The following is a 15,160-nucleotide window of genomic DNA, read 5'->3' as shown; positions in this document are numbered from 1 at the left end:
CTAGAAGCTCTTCAAGGGCAGGGACTGGTTTGCCTTTCTTTGTATCCCTGACACTTGGCACAAGGCCTGGCACATAGTAGGCACTTTATAAATACTCGATGATTGATTGATTCCTGACACCAAGGCCAGCACTGTCTACATTTTCCCACAATCCTTTTGTTTAAGTCTTTTCTGATCTGTAAAGACTTCGGCATGGATTGTTATGTATTATCTGAGTACTAGCCTGGCTAATTTTGGAAAAAGGCAGATTAAGAGGTGATGATAATGCAGTGACAATGGTGGCTGACTTTTATCCAACTCTTTAAAAGCTGAATTGCATGTTACAGAGAGTTCCTCTTTGGAGCCTCCCTACAGCCCTGTGAGATGGGTCTTCCAAGCATTATTATCATTTTACAGATAAGAAAACTTTTATCTCAGAGAATCTAAGACCCCCCTCTCCCGGGTTATATAGAAGCCAAATTCAAAACCAAATCTTCCTGACCCGAAATCAACACATCAACTGTGCCCAAGTCAGCCATCAGGGGACTGATATGTTTGGCCACAACAGCTCTGCACGAATGGGTAGTATGGCTACCATCTTCATCAGCAGAGGGAAGGTCAAGCTGGGACAGGCCTCCCAACCAACTGTAATATCAAGTAAATTGGGACTTTTTTACTGTTTTAGAATGACAAATTAAGTCTCTTTGAGTCTAACTAGGTGCTAAATCCCAGGCCCAAACCCCTAATTACTAGGTGCTAAGCCAACGTGGGTCCTAAGTGGAGTTGCTAAGACCAGAGCCAATAGTGTGTGCCTAAGTTCTGGTCACTCAAATGACGTTTGATGACATCCATTGACTGTATAAAAAGAGAGAACAGGGGAGCTATTTGCTTGGGGCTCTCACTCACTGAAAGAGTGGTGTGTGACTAGAAGAGACTCTAGGCAGCTGTGGTTAAGAGTACCTCAGCTTGTAAACCCGGATGTAAACCCAGACCTTGTCTGATTCAAATCTCAGTGCATAGTTACCAGGGTTTAACAAAGTCCCAGACAAGGTCTGTCTGTTGACTTTTGTAATTTGTTTGTATTTGCTCTGAAGTTCAGGGTGCTGGCTTCTTCCCCTGAACTAAGTAAATGATATTTGTGTTGGATTAAAGTAAGATTGTTAACCCTCTAATGCTACTCTCCTTAGTAAAGCAGATCAAAAGAACCTGTGCTGGCAGCACTCTTGTTGTTGGGCTTGTGCTGGTCGTTCACCCCCACAGCAGCTGCTATCCAGATTGTTGCAAAACCAACTAATCCAACTGTGTCTTTTCAAAGAGGATGAAATTGAGGCCAGGTGCATTCAGTTAGTATCTGAGACAGTACTGTGGCCTAGGTCTTACTGAGACCCAACCCAGTTAGAACACACCATAAGCCTGGGTGTTGTAATGAACTTGGAGGCAGCTATTATGTATATCCACGTGTATGTGTGTGTGTGTGTGTGTGTGTGTGTGTGTGTAAAGGTCACATATGGAAGGTACAGCTGAGACTATTTTATTAATTAAGGAGATGCCTCTCAACCGAGGATATCCAGGCATGAAACTGGGGTGGAAATTGGGGAGAGGGTGGTAGAAATCCTTATTTTTTAATTGTTTCTGTGTTATAGACAAGTATATAGGATATATAGGATCCAATAGATAGATAGTCCTATCTATCTATCTATCTATCTATCTATCTATCTACCGGATCCTAAGATTTAGAACTGGGGGGAAACTTAGGGAATCACCTTGTCTAATTCCATCCCTTTACAGATAAGGAAACTGAGGCACAGAGTGCCTTGTCCACACAGGTGGTATAAACAGGACCCTGGAATAGTGTCTGCAGAGCTGGAAGGGATCTCAGAATTGATCTATTCTATCCTCCCTCACTTTACAGATGAGGAAACAGAGGCACAGGAAAATCAGGTGACTTGCCCAGAGTCACTCAAGCAGTAAACACAGTCAAGATCTGAACCTCTTTGTAGGAACATAGATTTAGAGTTAGAAGGAACTTGGAATGTAATTTTCTCCAGCCATTTCGTTGTTCACTTGAGCAAAGCTGAAGGCTAGAGAAAGGGATGTACTTAAGGTCAGCTAGTAGCAATTGTCAGAGTGAAGAATTGAACTCATCCTCTCACCCTGTTGTGTAGAAAATAACAGCGAGTCGAGACCTGGGCTCAAGGTAAATTTAGAGTGTGGATTTATTGCTTGAGCACGTGACTACCTGGGGTATACACTCAAATCAGGCAGTCCCGAAACGAGGGACTTACAGGCTTATAAAGGCAAAAACCACAAAGGGAGGATGGCTAGCAGAAGCAATGATGTACAGCAGCAAAGAACAGCCATTGGTTAGATCCATAGCTCAGGGCTAATTTGGGAATATGGTGTAGGGGTACAGGGGTGCAACCCTCTTGTGACATGGGGGTCCCTTCTAGGTCGTGATCAACTTCCTAGAACAGAGTGGGGGCACAGGGTGGCAAAGGGGCAGTGGAATTCCCCAGAATAGGCCGGGTCATGTTCTGAGTGAAGGGTGGGGGACCTCTGTACCCTCTGCTTGATCAGCTATGTTCTGGATAGAGGGACCTAGCTTGGTCAGCAGAATAGTTGCACCATAACCCAGGGTGTGGGGACCCTATTTGGTAACAGGGTGGTCTCTCCTTAAGATGAACTTGCGCATAAGGCTGAAGTAAAGGAGAATACAGAATGCAGATTCAGGAGAAAGGCAGAGGTCAGGAGACTAGCCTTGGGCAATCTACCCAGAACTATGCCTTAAACTGTTTCAAGCCATTACAGAGTGTAGGACAGAGACAAAGACAGGAATATACAGGGGTTAATGGTGGGCTCAAAGGGTATTAATGGTGGGCTTCAATTCGGGTGTAACAACCCTAAGCCTTGTTTTTTGTTAGGTTTTTTTTTTTTTCATCATGGTGCTAGGCTGAGAGTCAGGCGGAACTGGGTTCAAGTCTTGGCTTTAAGACACATAGGTTGTGTGACCCTGGGCAAGTCACTTCCCATTGTCCTAGACAACACTCTAAGACTGTAATTGCGTTGATAGAGAAAGCATCCTCACCTGCAGCTCCCTAGAATGATGAAATCCCAAAGCCAGTCCAAAACAACATTCTCTCAAGCCCCCAGATCTCAATCAATCAAGCCACATTTACTAGTATTCTCCCATGTGCAGGTGTGCTGGTGCATCCCTGTGATTGCTGCCTCTGGGGAGTCCAAGGCTGGTGCTCCATCTGAGCTGGGGAGTTCTAAGCTAAATCTAATTTAGTGTTCATGCTAAACCTAAGACCAATATGGTAAGCCCCAATATGGGAGAGGAGAGGAGAGGCTCCCAGGTCACTAAGAGAACTGGTCAAAGCCTCCATGTTGCTTGGGACCATGAGGAGCTACTAAAAGGGGGGAGGGGCAGGGGTGGAGACTTTTCCTGCCCCACTCCCAGGGGAGAGGGAAAGGAGATACCCAACTATGGGCCAGGCATGGTGCTAAACGCTGGGGATGCAAGGCAAAAGTGGAGCAGCCCTTACCCTCAAGGTGCTTACATTCTTTAGGAAGAGAAAGTTTATAAACATATATGTGTGCATGCAGCTGCATGCCATGGGTGTGTCGGGGTCTTCTGGGCCTTGTGAGGGTCAAACCCATCTGGATACCAGCCTTCACAAGCCCTTTTGCCAAGAGGGTTTCAGTTTCCTCAGAAGTGAATGAGTGTCTATCTGTAGCATCTCAATCCCTTTGTAGCCAGGAAATATGACTACAAATGGGCTAGACAGACAGACAGACATAGAGAGTGCATGTGTGTGTGTGTGCATAGCATGGTGTGCGACTCTCTCATCCAAGAAAATTTTCTGAATCATTGGGTAGTGTAGATATGGCATTATGGTCTAGTTAAGCCTCCCTGGGCCTCAGTTTCCCCATCTGTAATGTAAGGGAGCTGGACTAGATGGCTCAGGGTCACTTCCTGCTTTGTCTATGATCCTGTGAAACTCTTTTGCTTTACTGTAGTCCTGTTCTTTCTTTCTCCATTCAAGAAGCTGCCTGTGTCCTAACCACCACCTCCCTTGTCCTTCTTCCTGGTAACTTATTCCCTTCTTCCCCTTTTCTGGAAACTCCCTTTCCTGCATCTTCTGTCCTGGAAACTTCCAAGGTAGAAATTTCCAGCTCTCTCATAGCTCCTCAGTTCCTCCATGTAAATGATCTCAGGGGTGGGAAGCCAGTCAGACCCACCTGAGCCGGAGCCAGCCTGGCCCCATTAACCACCTGAGCTACCACCTGCCCCAATACAGGAGCTGCCCAAGGTGCCCTCATGAAAATGGTGGAATCCCAAGGAGAGCTTGGTGTGACAATTCCCTCCTCTTGCCCCAGCCTTAGTTTGATCTCTTCCCTCTCCTTTCCTTGTTTTGCTTCAGAAGGTTAGACTTGACCTCGGTGTTCTGGGCTCGGGGGCTTCCTTAGTTTGGAGGTAGGAAGTGTCCTAGTCCTAGTGGGGGGGGGAAGGGGCCAGAGTGAACAGATTGTCCTAGGGCCTTCATCTTACTGCCTCTGCTGTCCTCCGGATGTCTCTTTGGCCTTTGGATTCTCCTGAAACACTACTTTAGTCCCAGCAACAAGCACTGGCCCCTGGCCTTTATTCACCGGAGCTGAGCCCCAAGGGGAGAAGAAAACACTGAGAAGTCATTGTGCTTTTAAGTAACCTTGTCTGACTGGGGCTGATGATGATAACTAAGATTTCTGTAAGCCTTTGGAGTTTGCAGAGCACCTGCCTTATGACCTCCTAATAAGAAAGGTAGTATCAATAATTGTCCCCATTTTACAGGTGAACAAGCATGGCATCTTAGCTTCAGAGCTGGAAGGGCCCTTAGAGGTCCTTGAATCTAACCCCTTCATGTCATAGATGAGGAAACTGAGGCCCGAGACGGGAAGAGACTTGCCTGAGTCAGATTGGAGAATGAACCCGTACTGGTTCTAAGTCCAGCAATGTTAACACTATACTGCATGGCATAGCAATTCATTTCCATGTAAGAAGTCTTTATAAGTGCCTACTATGTGCTACTTTGTGCTCGTATTGAGCCTGCCCTCCAAAAGCTTACATTCTATTGATCTTGGAAGCTCAGGTAGAATGTAGATGCCTTGAGGGCAAGCACTGTTTCATTTTAGTGAGCATTGCTGAGTCTCTCCACATCTCCCATCCTTTCTCTACTCAAACAGTCACCGTTGTAGTTCAGCATTAAAATAACTTATGTCCCGTTCTCTGAACTATGACAGCAGCCTCCTGACTGGGGGTCTCCTTGTCCACACTCTCCTCCCTCCACAATCTCTCCACACAGTTAACAGTGATTTTCCTAAAGCTCGCCTGCCCATGGCATTCTTTGGGCCATTAATCCAGCGGCTCCCTGGTGCCTCCAGGATCAGCTGTGAACTCCTCTGTTTATTGGTCCTTTACGCCTTGCGCCAGCCTCCCTCTGCGTCCTGGAGCATAGAGCATTCCTCGGTGCAGCCAAATTGGCCCCCCAAGACTTCCCAGCTCCATCGCTTTGCACAGGCCATCTCCCATGCCTGGGACACACTCCCTCCTTATTCCTGCCACTACATTCTATCACAACTCAGCTCAGATTCAGCCTCCTGCAGCAGACTTTCCCTGCTCTCACCCCCGCTCCCGCTGCTAGTGCCTTTCTACCCATGAATAAGCCTGTATTTATTGGGTACATTCATTCAGTCATCTTTCAGTCATGTCCCACTCTTCACGACCCCATTTGGGGTTTTCTTGGCAGAGACGCTGGAGTGGTTGGCCGTTTCTTCTCCAGGTCATTTTATGGATGAGGAAACGGAGGCAAACAGGGTTAAGTGACTTGCCCAGGGTCACGCAGCTAGGAAGGGTCTGAGGTCAGATTTGAACTCAGGAAGATGAGCATTCTTGACTCCAGATGATCTAGCCACTGTGCCACCTTGCTACCCTTATTTCACACACACACACACACACACACACACACACACACATCTGTGTGTGTGTGTATCTATCATACACACAATACATATACAGAATGAAGGTGGTACCTCTATACATACGCATACATATTACATGTATGTACACACACATACACACATATCTCTCTATATACACACACACATATATATACATACATATACACACACACACACACACACACACACACAAACATATACCCCCAGAGAACATAAGCTCCTTAAGTTCAGAAGCTCTTTAGTCAAGTAAGCTTTTAAAAGCTTGACTTCTTGGCCAAGAAAATGTGCTGAATTTGGAGTCAGAAGACCTGGGTTTGAACCCTGGCCCTGACTCATATCCTGGGTGGCCTTTCCACATCAATAAACTAAGGTATTTGGATGAGAGAGCCTCGGAGATTCCTCTCCTTTCCATGATCCTGTGATTTCTGTCTTTAACTACTGCTTTTTCCCCCAAAGCAATCGGGGTTAAGTGACTTGCCCAAGTTCACACAGCTGGTAAGCATCAAGTATCTGAGGTGAGATTTGAACTCAGGTCCTCCTGACTCCACTGTGCCATCTAGCTGCCCCAAGATTTTCTTTTCCTCCTTTGTAATCCCGGTAGGTACTGTAGCAAGCAGTGCCTCGAATACAGTTGGTGCTTAATACATGCTTGTTGTGTGATTTTTATCTTTGTATTCCCAGTACAGAGCCCAGGGGCTTTTATGTAGTAGGTGCTTCTAAATGAAGTGAATCTGAAGTCCTCAGATGCTTCCTAGCTGTGTGACCCTGGCCAAGTCATTTGCCCTCTGTTGCCTCAGTTTCCACATCTGTAAAATGGATAAATAATAACACCTCCCAGGGTTGTTGTAAGGATCACATGAGATAGTATTTGTAAAGTGTTTTACCAACCTTAAAGGTCTACACACATGCTAGCTGTCATTAAAATATTTTATCAGTAAAGGTGCTCCTAGGCACCTTTTACAATAAACACCTCATTTTTAACTGCAAAAGCCTCTTAAACAGTGGTCAGCTGGTCACTTCAAGAATATACTTTGGCTCTTTCCAAGACAGCCTGATGCTTAGTTATGGGAAGGGCTGGTTCTTGAAACCAGTCCCTGACTTGTGGGTGGGCAAGTCTGTTTGAGAAGATCTGTGACACAGGGCGTGGGGGGAGGGAGTGAGGGGCTCAGCAGCTGAGTGTGTGGGATGGGAAGATGGGAGATCTGGCAGGCTAAGCCCCAGACTCCATGGGAGGCTAATGAAGAGCAGAGACCCGAGAGCGGCGAGGTTTTTCCCCATTCCCAGACTGAAATCAAATCCGGACATGGAAAGCCAGGTTTAGGTTACAGCTAGCTTCCCTGGGGTGTCTCCTCTCTTCCAAAGTCCGCATCTCAATACCGTTGTTTATTTCTCTTAAAAATAAAAAAAAAGAAGTTAGGAGGCCAAAAGAAAGAAGCTCATGTAATGAAATGAGGCTGATAGTCTCTGGGATTTCTTATCTCCTGGCTGGTGAAGTGGCTCTCAGAGACTTTTCTCTCTGTGTTATGGCTATTTCAGGCTTCCCCTCTTCCCTAAAGGTTTTCAGAATGTGAAAAACTGGGGAACGCTCAGTGCGGGGAACAATGTCTTGTTTACCCTTGAACTTGATATCTCCTCTTTTGTCCCACTTGTGTCTCATCTCCCCTTGAGTCCATGAAACCAGAGTATTTAATGAGAACGCTCCACTCAAGCAGGCTTCAGAGAAATGGTCTTTCATTTTATTTCCCTCCTTCCCCATTCCTGCCCCTCCCCCCACAAGTTAGAATAACATCCAGAATTATAACCGTCCTAATCCCCAAATCATAAACACGTCTGTCTTTTCCAATTGTTGGAACAGGGCTGCAATCTGTATGCCTCCCAGCACACGGTGCCATTTGCATGGTGAAGAGGCCTCAAGTGTTTTCATAAAGATTAACAAAGTTTTATGCTTTGGCCAACAAACCTGTTCCCCAGCCCAAAAATATCCTGGCATTTGGGGAACTAATTCTTCAGGACTTTGCTCCTTCCTCTTTTGATCTTTACATTTGGGACAGGAAGAGGTCCCTGAATACAAGCCTTAGAATAGAAGAACCTACTATGTGCTAGGATCTGGAGATACCGAGACAAAAATGAAACTGTCTCTGCCCTCAAAGAGTTTGTATTCTATCGGGGAGATGACATATAAAAAGAGAAAGTTATATCTAATTACAAAGTAAATAATCAAGCACATATTAAGCTCCTACTATGTGCTAGACTCAATGCTTACTGCTGGGGAGACAAATAGAAAAAGGAAACAGTCCTGGCCCTCAGGAAACTTCCATTGTATGGAGGGAAATAACATGTATACAGATAAGTATAGGCAAAGTAAAGAGTCAACAAGCATTTATTAAATACCCACTGTGTTCTAGGCACTGTGCAAGGCTATAGGGATACAAAAAAATTAATATATATTCTCTAGAGCTAGTAAGATTGCTTCTAAAGGCCAGAGACAGACTGGGGTTAGAGAATCAGAGGGGTCCAGAATAGGGGGGAATTAAGAGGAAAATGTCCCTTACATGGCCATTTTCTTCAGCTAGGTTACGTCTTTTAGCAAACTTGGTGAGCATAAATTCCTTTGATGGCGGTCATGGAGATCAGTTGAAGAAGCTTCAGGTGTTTAACCTAAAGAAGAGAAGAGCAAGATGGGTAATAAAAGATGGATCGGATTTGTTGGCTTTGATTCCACCAGGCAAAAACCAAAGAGCCAAATTTACATATCATGGGCTATCTCTAGACTTGAGAGTCTAGAGGTTCCAATTTCTCCATCTTTGAAGGTCTAGATGGCTTCTGACATGAGCTCCAAGGGTCTGGAAAAAGCTGGGCCCCTTTTTAGCCTCCTTTCCCTATACCCAGAGAGGGACAAAGGACATTAAAAAAAAACCCAACAACCTCCTAGTGATTTCCTGGAATGAGACACGATCGAAAGCAGATTTTCCTTCTTCATGGAAAGAATGAAGCGATAGGAGGAAGGCCTATCAAATGATGCCTTTCTCTGACGGGACAATCCTCTTAGCAAAAGACACATGATAGACTCATGGTCACCAGCTCCACCTCCTTCCCCTTCTCTCTCCATCTCTTGCTTGCTGTTGTTGCTCCCAGAATAGCTACCCCAACCTCTATAGCCTTAGGATTGGAATCTACCATCCAGCTGGGTCTTGAGCTCACGATGGAGTCATGTACCATCGACAAAAATGAAGGCTCAGAAGTCCTTCCTCATTACGGGATTCCAGAATCTCGGGGGCCAAGTGGTCTAGCCCACTCCTCAGTAAGAATCCTCTTTATGATGTTCCCAAAAGGTAGTTGCCCATTCCTGACTTAAAGACTTCGAAGGGGGGGGGGAACCCCATCTCCTTTCTAAGCAGCCCATTCCCTTTAGGATATTCAGAATGGTTAGGAAGGTTTTTTTTTCCCCCATGAAACCTACATTTATCTCTCCATAACTTGCAAATAATTAATGCAAATAATTTCATCTAGTTCTTTCTTCTGGTACTATTTCAATCCAATAGCTTTAGAATGAAGGTTAGACTAGCAGACCTCTGTGGTCCCTTCTAGATCTCAGTCTATGATCCTGGTTCTTCAACATGCTCAAGAAGAAAGAGGCTACTGTTTTCTGTTGAAATATTTCTTAATGGGTAGGTAGAAATGGAGCAGAAGGAATAGGAATGGAGGTTGGGAGGAAGGCAAGAAATCTTAGAGGTCATCCAGTAGGATCTACCTGAGGATCCCAAATCCCCCAAAGGTTGAATAATTTGCCCAAGGTCATGTAAGTAGTCAGTGGCAGAGTTGGGGTCCAGTCCTTGATGGTCCAATTCTAGAGCCAGATCTCCTCCACCCTAAATTATAAAAAGTAAAATAGGATAGAGTCTTAATATTGAAGAGAAGCTTTCAGGTGCCAAGTATAAATTATCAGCATAAATTGGCCCCCTGTGGGACACAGGTTAGGTTTAAGCCACACACCACTTTCCTTCCATAGAAGACGGAGAGAGAAGGTGGAGGTGGGGGAGGAGTTGGTGACCATAAGTCTATCATGTGTCTTTTGCTAAGAGGATTGTCCAGTCAGAGAAAGGCATCACTTGATAGGCCTTCCTCCTGCCCCAGTGCCTTTGCTTCCTCTCTTCTGCATGGGCTTGGTCCTCCAGTGCCCCGTAGCCTTCCATACTTTTCAGGTGTTGAGTTCCTTCCTGCCAGAAGTCACCCACTTCAGCTAATTAATTCCCTTTTCCTGTTTGGACTTCTATATAGATATTTTATACCACTCCAGTTAACTTCTCTTACTATTTTTCCGATTTGGTTAGCCATTCCCAAGTTGATGGCCACCCCGTTGTTTCCAGTTCTATAAATATTTTTGTACATATGGGTCCTTTTCATCTTTCTTTGACGTCTTTGAGGTATAGGCCTAGTCATGGTACTCTTGAGTCAGAGGGGATGTACAGTTTAGTCTTAAGGGGTTCCAAATGGTTTTCCAGAATGACTAGACCCCTAACAGTGCCTGGCTTTCCTTGGTCCCTCCCCTCATTTTCTTTTGTTTTCTAAAAATCATCTTTGCCAGTCTGATGCACCAGAATTATTTAATTTGCATATAAGATAAAAGTTCATAGAGTCTAAGCTGGAAGGGACCATCTAGTTTACCTCCGCTCCCATTTTACAGATAAACTGAGGCTCACCTGCCTTTCAGAATCACACAGATAACCTCAGAGGTGGAATTTGAACATAAGTCTTTCTGACTCCAAGTTCGTTACTTGCCGGACTTTGCTTCTTGAATTCTGACTCGTTAATTGGGTATTTGGGGTATGTTTTCATTTGGTTGTAGATAGCTTGCTTTTTTTCCTTTCAAGAACTGCCTCTTCCTATCCTTTGACCCTTATCTATTGCAAGAGTGTGTCTTGTCCAACGCATTGATCGTATTTTAACTATTGTATGTTGAAGTGAACTGTGTTCTTCTCCTGCCTCCCTACTTAGACTGTAAGCCATATTGTGCCTAGTAGAGGGCTCCATATCCAGCAGCAACATAACGAGGGTTTGTTGACTTGCATTTGACTTAGAAAATTATTTAGAAATATCAATATTCTGTAGAAGATATAGCAGATTCCATGCTGTCTTGGGGAGAGGAAGAAAATCTGGAGCTCAAAATCATGTGGAGCTGAGTGTTGTAAACTAAGAAATAAGGGATCTTAATTAAAAAAAAAGAAAAGAAGAAATACCGATATTGTTTTATCATAAGCTCTTAGAATTTCAGAGCTAGAAGAGATCTTGGGATGATAGACTGCAGGCAGCCTTCTCAGTTTATCCGTTATGTAAACACATAGAAGGAGGTAAGGTGACTTCCCCCGAAGGGCCTGCGGGCAGTCTGTAGAAGAAGTGAGACTCACTGGGATCTATTGAGTTGGATCTCAGTATTCTTTTTACTAGGCCTTAATAAGAAAGGAGGTCCCTTAGGCTCAAAAGAGAAAACACAAAGTTAAATCTCTAGTAAGTGGAGTTCTTTGTGTCTTGTGGTGTTGCTGAAAGACCTTAGGTCATATATGATCAAGAGCTGGAAAGGACCCTCCAGACCACACAAATCGACTCCAGCTCAGATGACTTAATCTCCAGTGGCTGGCAGGCAGTTTGGGTCCAGCCCTCGAGTTTTCCCAATGAGGGACCTGAAGCTAAGCTCAGAGAGCTAACATGACTTCCCCGTGGCCACAGAGATGGCAAACACTGGGTCTCAGTCCACTGCCTCCCGCTGCAGCATCCATTCAGCCACCCCATCCTGCCCCGAGCAAATGAGGCACATGACAAAGTATGGCGTGGGAATGAATGAGGGATAATAGTGATGCTTCTTAGTTAGTCCACATGGTTGTAATTGTCAGATGGAATAAAGAAAAATAACTCATTTGGGGAGACACGGTAAGATCCAGTAAACTGAAGATTTAGAATTCTCTGGTTTAATACTGGGGTTCTGAGGGGCAGTGTGGTATCATAGCTGGAGGACTGAACTTTAAGTCAATAGTCTTGCGTCCTAGGATCAGCCCTGTCACTGGCTCACTCTCATACCTTAGTAATTTCTTTACACAAGCCTCAGTTTGCTCATCTTTATTGTTTTCTGTTTTTGTTTTGTTTTTTGGCAGGGCAATTGGGGTTAAGTGACTTGCCCAAGGTCACACAGCTAGTGCATGTATCAAGTGTCTGAGGCCGGATTTGAACTCAGGTCCTCCTGACTCCAGGGCTGTACTCGCTGCACCACCTAGCTGCCCCAAGTTTGCTCATCTTTAGAATGGAGTGAGCAATCCTGGCTGGCTCTAAGAGCATTTACGACACACCGACTATGTGCCAAGAACTGTGCTAATGCGAGAGGATTGTTATGTGGATTGAATGAGATCATCTGTACAGAAGGATGTTCTAAGTTGTAAAACAGTACAGAAATATCGAGGCAGGGTGGATCGGTGGTTAGACTTGGTGTCAGGAGGACTGCCTCAGACACTAGCTGCGTTTCTGTGGGAAAGCTGTTGAGCATCTCTGGGCCTGACTGATTTTCCTTCTCTAAAAAAAATGAAGATGATAACAGCCCTCCCCTCACAGGGCTTTTCTAACCATCAAATGAGCTCATGTATATAAAACATTTTGCAAACCTTAAGGGGTCATGTAAATGCAGATTGTTGTTTTTATTAAAGGAGATTTATTATTTATGGTTTGCTGCTGCTGTTACAGAAATGTGCCAAAGGCCGAATTGGTAACCATAAAGAAGGGAGGGAGAGAACAAGCATTTATGGAGCACCTTCGGTACCAGGCATTGTGCTAAGCACTTTTTATAAATATTGCCTCATTTAATCCTCACAACAACCCTGGGGGGTAGGTGCTATTATTATCCCCATTTCACAGATGGAGAGACTGAAGTGACTTGTCCAGGGACACACAGCCAATAAGTGTCTAAGGTTGGATTTGAACTCAGATCTCCCTGATTCCAGTCCCAGAGCATCTTTAGCTTTTTAGCAAGTATAACTTCAGTAGCAGAAAGCATGGGGAAGTAGAAAAGAAGTTGACTTTGGGGTCAGGAAGACCTGGGTTTAAATCCAGTGTCAGACGCTTACTTACCATGTGTCCCTGGTCAAGTCACTAAACATCTCTTGGCCTCATTTTGGGCCAAAGAATGAGACAGTATATCCTCAGAGATCCGGAATCTCATTTCCTCCCGGGGTGTAGATGGCAGCCTGTCCATATCTGCCCTCTTGTGTGACTCGTCCATGTGTCCATACCTTTGCATCAAGGGGTCCGCCCAACATGTTGGAGACTTTCTGTACTTTCTCCTGACTTAGAGCGGATAGCACCCATGGGAGGTGCATCAGTCATTTCTGGATCTTGCTAAATCCCTGGCCCATCTTTTTTTTCCAGTCATACATTTCCTTGGTGACATCCCTTACATTGGTTCTCTTTTGTAATTCCTTGTTTGTCATCATCGTACTCATATCTGCCGTATGCTTTTCCATTGGCCTTTGGTTGATCCTCACTCAATTTTCATGTTCTATGCTTGTGGCCATGCATATGCATGGATCCACACACGATTGTGATATGGAAGCATTTCAACTTGATGGGAAGAAGTGTGAGATTGAGGTGGAGGCTGGTGGCAATAAACATGAAAGGGGAAAAAAAAACAATGATGGTTATTTTGTTCATTGAAGCTGACTTTCCCTCATGTTAAAAATGTCAGTTTCGTTCTCTATGTGGTGTCCATAAGTGCTCTGCCAGGAGATGGGTAAGCCGATTCCTCACTGATCCTTAGAGTTTTTCATCGCTGTTTTATAGGGCTTTCAAAGTTATTCTCTAATTAATTTCATTATTACATTGTTTTAGTCATCATATGAAATTGTCCTCCTGGTTCTGCTCCTTTTAGTTTGGATCAGTTTATTTAAGTCTTTCCAGAGTTCTGGGAATCTTTCATCATTTCTCAAAGCACATCCGTATTCCATTACATTCACATACCAATCATAATTTATTTAGCCTTTCCCCCAAATGATGGGCGCTCCCTTAGTTTTCAGTTCTTTATCACAACCAAAAAATGTTGCTACAAATATTTTCTACATGTGCATCCTTTGCCTCGGTCTGAGCCTAGTAGAAGGTATTACTGAATGAAAGGGTATGCACGCTTTATTGACTTTGGGGGCAGAGTTTTATGTTGTTTACCAGCACGGCTAGACCAGCTTCTAGCTGCACAATGATGGGTTACAGCCCTTCCAGCATCGGTCTCTTTCTGGTTTTTGTCATCTTTGCCAATATGTTGGATTTGAATTAGAATCTGGGTTGTTTTAATCTGCATTTTTCTGATTATTCGTGGGCTGGAGCAATTTTCCAATATCTGTTTATAGCTTGGATTTCTTCTTTTGAAACCTGCCTGTTTTTATCCTGAGCATATATCTATTGGGCAAAGGCCCTTGTTCTTATAGATTAATTAAATGAACAATTTTGATTACCTAAAGTTAAAATTTTGGAGAGGGAAAAATCCCTGTATTAAATTTCTCTGATCAAGGTCTGATATCTCATAGCTTATTCAAATATATAACAAGAGCCACTCATTCTCCTGAAGAAAAATGGTCAGTTGAAATAAACAAGCTTTGCTTGAAAGAAGAAAACCAACCTATCAGCATATGATAAAATGTTCCAGCTCATTAATAATTAGAAAAATGCAAATTAAAACAACTCTGAATTTTCAGCTTACATCTATCAGATTGGCAAAATGAAAGAAAAGAAAAGAAAGTGACGATTTTTTGGAAGGGTTGTGGGAGGACAGGCTAGCAGCTAGTGTACTTTTTTTGGAGGCATTTGGAGTTAAGTGACTTGCCCAAGGTCACGTAGCTAGTAAGTTTCTGAGGCCAGATTCGATTTCACATCCTCTTGACTGCAAGGCCAGCACTCTATCTACTACATCACCTATGTGCCTCCAACTAAGCATTTTTAATGGCTCTATGAATTGGTCCAAGTCATGCTGGAAAACAATTTGGAAGTATTTCCCAAAAAGTCATAGTGAGGTTTAGAGGTACAGAATGAGATATATAGTTTTGGACATGACCATTTTGAAGATTTGCTTCACTTGACTTTTTTTTGTTACAAGGAAGATTATTTTAAAATTTTTTATTGGGGAAAGAGGTAACGTGGGGTGGAAAGAGTGACTTAA

Source organism: Trichosurus vulpecula, chromosome 3 (assembly GCF_011100635.1).
Source record: "Trichosurus vulpecula isolate mTriVul1 chromosome 3, mTriVul1.pri, whole genome shotgun sequence".
In the NCBI taxonomy this organism is placed as follows: domain Eukaryota; kingdom Metazoa; phylum Chordata; class Mammalia; order Diprotodontia; family Phalangeridae; genus Trichosurus; species Trichosurus vulpecula.
Note: the sequence above shows the minus strand (reverse complement) of the source record.